This window comes from Rhinolophus sinicus, linkage group LG05 (genome assembly GCF_036562045.2).
Source record: "Rhinolophus sinicus isolate RSC01 linkage group LG05, ASM3656204v1, whole genome shotgun sequence".
NCBI lineage: Eukaryota > Metazoa > Chordata > Mammalia > Chiroptera > Rhinolophidae > Rhinolophus > Rhinolophus sinicus.
In genome coordinates, this window is record NC_133755.1 from 111,467,979 (window position 1) to 111,473,978 (window position 6,000).

The following is a 6,000-nucleotide window of genomic DNA, read 5'->3' on the forward strand; positions in this document are numbered from 1 at the left end:
AGCCAATTTCTTTACATTTCTGTGACATGTAAGTCATCCAGGCAGTTGGGACATCTGCTTCCTGCTTTTCTTGATGTTTGGTATTGTGAAGCCATATTTAGGCCAGGAGCGGAAATCTCATCTTAAAAGCCATCTTGTCTTGATCCCGTCTTGCTTAATCTTCTAGGGGCCTATGATCAGTGGGCCTGGGCAGGCCTGGGCAGTCTGGAAGGCAAGCTGGGGCCAGGGTGTGGAGCTGGGAGACTTGGTCATCCCCTGAAACCCTTTGTCACAAAATCCCCCTGAAGCATTGCAGGGGGAACCGCCTCCTATAAAACCCCATACCCCTCTTTGCTCGGGGAGGTTATGATCTTCTCCCTCTGCTCTAACCTGACCTCCCGCAGCTCAAACACGCCAAATAAATTCTAACAGACCAATTTGGTCTCCCACTAATGGAGAAACTGCCTAAAATGGTGGCGCGAGCAGAGAGAAGTCCCCAGCCTAAGCCCCAGCCCACTTCCGCATAACCCCCTCCAAGCCACACCCTGAACCAATCACCAGACGACACCTACCCCTTCCCCAACTCAAGGAAGACCCTAACTCATAAAAACCTGCTCAAAACCTTGCGAGGGGCTCAGTCTTTGGGAAAGATCCTGCTGAGCCCTCCTGTGTAATAAAGCTGACTCTCCTAACTCTCTGAGAGCTGCTTGGGTTCTTTCCGGTCCTGGTATCGGTAACACCATAACTCATTCCTCCAGGTGGCCATGCCTAGCAGGTATAGGCATGGAACCCTCCTTTCCAGCTTTCCTCATTCCTATTTTAGAATTTTCTATTGTGTCTTTATATCTTCAAATTGGAGCAAACCTAAATATGTATATAAACAAGTTTTTGTTCGTGTAGTGATTATATGGGAGTCGAATGTGATTTACAGAACAGGTTGAAATCATTCTATCAAAGACCTAGAAAAGAATTAAAGGGGAGAGTCTGAGCTGTAAATGGAACCTTTACATGGAAGGTTAGTCAGCCCCTGCCTCATGCTATTATCTTCCTCTGGTTCTCAAAGATAATCGTCAATTTATTCTCAATGATCTGAATGACGCCTAGTACCTAGTAAGCAATCAATATTTGGTTAGTGTGAGAGGGAGTAGTTTGCCACCTCAAGTTACCTCTCTTTAGGATATTGATTATTTTAAGCTGGTTATTTTTAAGAAACAAGACTCAGGAAGAATCTTTGCCCTCCCCGGTAAATGCCTAAAAGAATTTAGTTAGAGGACCCGCTCCGGGAAGGGAGCTATCACCATAGATAACTATAGTTTAAAGTGAACTAGTGTGTGACAGGGAGGAACCTAGCAAGGCTCATTTGATCCAAGTCCTCTCTGTCCCATTGTTAAGAGGACCCAGCAAACATTTTCTTACCAAACATTTGCTTTTCCATCTCCATGTGAATGACTTGTCCTCAAATTTCGTATTGTTATGGAGCTCCCATGTGTACACACATAATTGAATTTGGTTATCTTCTCCTGTTAATCTGTCTTATGTCAATTTGATTATTAGATCAGCCATCAGAACTAAGAGGGAAAAGAAGGGAAATTGTCCTCTCCCCCACAAGTGAATGAGTAAATTATTACCATAGTTTATTTCCCTGTTAAAATTCAATTTTTTTCTAATTTTAAACTATTATGCAAAAAGTTTCCAATTAAATATTTTGCATATCTCCTTTGGAACACCTATTTATCTGTAGATATGAAAAAATGAAATTAGAATGTCTAAAGCAATGTTTTTAATTATAATCAACGTTATTTTAAAGATGTTTAAATTTTAATATTTTAACTTGAATTAATACTGCCAAAATATCCTCCCAAGTAGCTATACTGATTTATATTCAGTATATCCACTTGACCTTGAAATTGATATTTTCGATATTCTGTTTTGGCCAGAGCGGGGGAAAATGGCATCTCTGTAATTTTGCTTTGCAGGCCAGCAGTCACTAGTGCAGTTCAGCATTTTTTTTATTTTGTCATTTTTATTTCATTCTTCCTTCTTCATCTGTGCATTTCCTATTTGTACATTTACCCATTTTTCTATAAGGTTATTTGACTTTTTCTTTTATATTTTCTTCCACTGTCTATTCTGGATATTAATCCTTTGTCCATGATACATGTTTTAGCTCCCTTTTAACTGTATTCATGGTATCCGTCCTATGCAGTCTCCTAGTCTATACCCTCTACCTTCTGCATAGAAATGAATTGACACTTGAAACCTCTCTTATTTACTGCCACTCGGTAGCATCAAATCCAGTTGATTCAAGTCTTATTCTCTCTTTCAGAGAAAATATAGTGTGGTGTTTATCTGGAGACAGATTGCTCATGTTCAAGGACAGGTTTAGACATTTACTGTGTAACCTTGGACTCATTGCTTAACCTCTCCAGACCTAATTTCTTTGTAAAACAAGAGTGACAATAGTACACCCAGTTCATAGAGGAATGGTGAGGATTAGATGAATTTAAGAGCTTAAAACAATTCCTGACACTTGGTAAGTGCTATGCGAAGTGTTAACTCTTTCTGCCCTTTTCATCTGCTTCCTCTTTTCCTTCTCTCCTATTAGTGTTCTTTCTCTCTTTTTTCCTTACTATTTCTTCACTATGCTTTTGACGGAATATTGTCTCTTAAAGAAACTGCTGGTCAAACAACAGCCAATGTTTCATGCCATTATTTTAAGTGACTTCAGAATAATACAACTATATCAAAGTTTAAATGGTTTACATTTTAAACTGTTCAACCCATTTTGAGATGCTTCAGTAGAAACCCATATTTCTGTTTTTGTTTTTATTTGTTTTTGTTTTTCCTTGATTTAAAATGTCCAGAACCGGGCCGGCCTGGTGGCTCAGATGGTTAGAGCTCCATGCTCCTAACTCCGAAGGCTGCCGGTTCGATTCCCACATGGGCCAGTGGGCTCTCAACCACAAGGTTGCCAGTTTGATTCCTCGACTCCTGCAAGGGATGGTGGGCTGTGCCCCCTGCAACTAGCAACGGCAACTGGACCTGGAGCTGAGCTGTACCCTCCACAACTCAGACTGAAAGAACAACAACTTGAAGATGAACAGCACCCTCCACAACTAAGATTGAAAGGACAACTTGACTTGGAAAAAAGGCCTGGAAGTACACACTGTTCCCGAATAAAGTCCTGTTCCCCTTCCCCAATAAAATCTTTTAAAAAAAAAAATGTCCGGAACCAACTGACAATAGAGTGGAAGTCAGGCTATCTGGGTTAATTTTTCTCTTTATATTGCTATCTTTTATTTACACTGTTTCTTCACTTCTTTGGAGCTCAGTTTCCTCATCTGTAAACTATCTTTAAGGATGAAATTAATAAGAAATGTGCAAGATCTAGATGAACCCACCAGATAGAATGTTTTCTGCAGACCCACAACTCAAACTGAGTCAATCAATGAGGAAGTTATCGCACAAAGCATATACTCTATTGGAGAGCAAATTGAGGACTGAGCATCTCAGTGATGTCACCAAGACCCAGACATCTCCACCCCTTCAGCGGGGCTGACCCGAGTACAAGATCACTCTGGGTCTGGTCGCCACCAAGGCCAAGTTTGGCAGGCAGGAACATAGAGGTGAGAGCTAATTTCCAGCTGCCAGCATGCAAAAGTGAAAGTCTCATGTTGCTAGATGACGTTGCTAGGGAATGAAGATGCCAGAGTTGCTAGGTGGGCTGATCTTTCACTACAGCTGTGTGGTTTCTTCCCCTGCCTCGGAGTGCCTGGCCAAGACAGGAGCTAATGCTCCAAGGGTCTCTGTAGAGTTTTTAGGTTGCCAAAGGGTCGCCTCACCCAAACTGAAACTCTCAAATCAAATAGTCCTCACAAACTCCAAGTGTGAATAGTCTAAATGTCCCCTTAGCATAATTACTTCTCCACATGTTCGTTTTGATCCATAAGCCCCCAGCAGGGCCATTCAGCTGGGCTGCTGACTATCAAAACCAGATGCAGAATGACGACATCCTGGCATGACTTACTTCATACTTACCTATATCAAAGAAACTTTTCTTTGTCATAAACAAGTGGGTTAATACAGCTTCACTTAAATCATAAATAAGTGGATTTGAAATCTTATTAAACCAATACACTACAATCCACCCTGCGATTTCAAATCACTCACACGCTAATTAACCCTAAGGGCGTAATGCCTGACACAAATCTAAGTTCACAAAAATATCAGTCCACCCTGTGGTTATATATCAGTTACCCTCAGATATCTTTCACTCCTAGGTCAAAGGCAAAACTAAGGCCCTGAGTGAAAGAATTTCTTAAACCCAGGGAGAATCCTCAAAAGTTATTGTAAATGGATACACTCCTGAGATTAGTAGATGGATGAAAAGACAGGGTAAGATGCAAGGCCAGCAGTCTGACTGAACTTGTGATAAAAGCTGACATATCAGAGCCTGATAGGAATTTTTTTCAGGACTCCTCACTAAGCTGAAATGAAACTATGTAAAAGGATTTAGTGAAGAAAGATAATGTAGTTAGATAAGTGGATCATCCTGCAAAGCCATTTAGGCAGCAACTGAATTCTTTGAGGAATTAAAAACGGGTGTCCTTTACAGATCTAATCTTTACAGGACCAGGGGTGTGGCACTGAACAATCCAAAGCCCACCAGTCCTTTTTACCATCCCCAAACCTCTAAAATACAGATTTCTGATAAACTTTCAGATCTTGCCATTGAACTGGGTAAAAACTTGCAGATCTCTAATGGAAAAACTAATGGCTTCATAAAACTGCTAACAAGATCAAGATACACAAGAATGAATTATATGGGACTGAATGAATTGATGAGGATAATTATAATTTTTATGACTTGTTTGAAGCATTGTTATTTTTTTCATATTTGTCTTCCAGATTTACAGATTTTTTTTTTTTTCCTCTTAAGCTACCTATGACTTAGAGCAATTTGGTAAATTATACCATTGTAATGTTAAAAAACAAAATTCAACCAAGTGAATTTGAAGATCTAATTGGCTTTATTCAGAGATTTATGTGTCTGGTAACATCCCATCTAGCAACCCAAAGGGCCCTCTAGTTGCAGGGGTTGTACAGAATGGAAGATTTTTACAGGCAGGAAGAAAGAGGGACTAAGAAATTCAGAGAGGAGAAAGAGGGCAAAAAAAAAAAAGAGAGAGAGAGAGAGAGAGAGAGAAATTCAGAGTAGATTATTTCAAGCAAGAACACCTTCCCTTAGGGGAAGGCAGGGGGTCCTATCAGGTAGATTACCTCACTAGTCTGGATCAGGAAATTCCAGAGTGATTGGTTTAAAATTCCACTTCTGAGGGGGTGAAACTGCAAATCAGGTTAGGTATTAAATCTGAATTAGGTATCATGGGTTTTTATGGCTTAACCAAGGAAGCAAGAGGCTTCTCTACAAGACAGTGCAATGGATGCAGCCCTCACAAGATGTAAAAGGTTCCCTTCCAGAGTAGTCTAAGACAATAAAAGCCCTTCATTGCTACAGGCAGTAAAGCAACAAGGTTGAGATGACAGTGGCCCCTAATGGACTGGGACCCCTTTTGACAGATTCTTTTGAGAGCTGCCACAGTGGGGCACAAAGACAAGAGACTCCACTTGCAAACTCCAGGTCATATCCTGTGTTTCTGACCTACTGGCAATAGCTGATCTACTTGCAAGCCCCAGGTAAATTCCTGTGCACACAGCCTCTTAGATACGTGCTATTGTCTATTGTTCCCCTGCCTTTTACAATAGTGTTTAAAATGTTTATTATAGAGAGGCTTAATAGAGCATTATAAATTCCTTTTAACACAGGAAAGCAATATGAAGGCAATTATTGCAGCCAGCATTAGCACTCAAACTGTAACAGCTCTATAAATTTGTCTATTCATAAGCTATTGATTATTTCAGTAGGATGCCATAGATGGGAAATTGTATATTAAATTTAAAATTTGTCAATCCAGTAATGGGTTTTACCAGATTTGGGTCAATTATAAATTTAACATAATT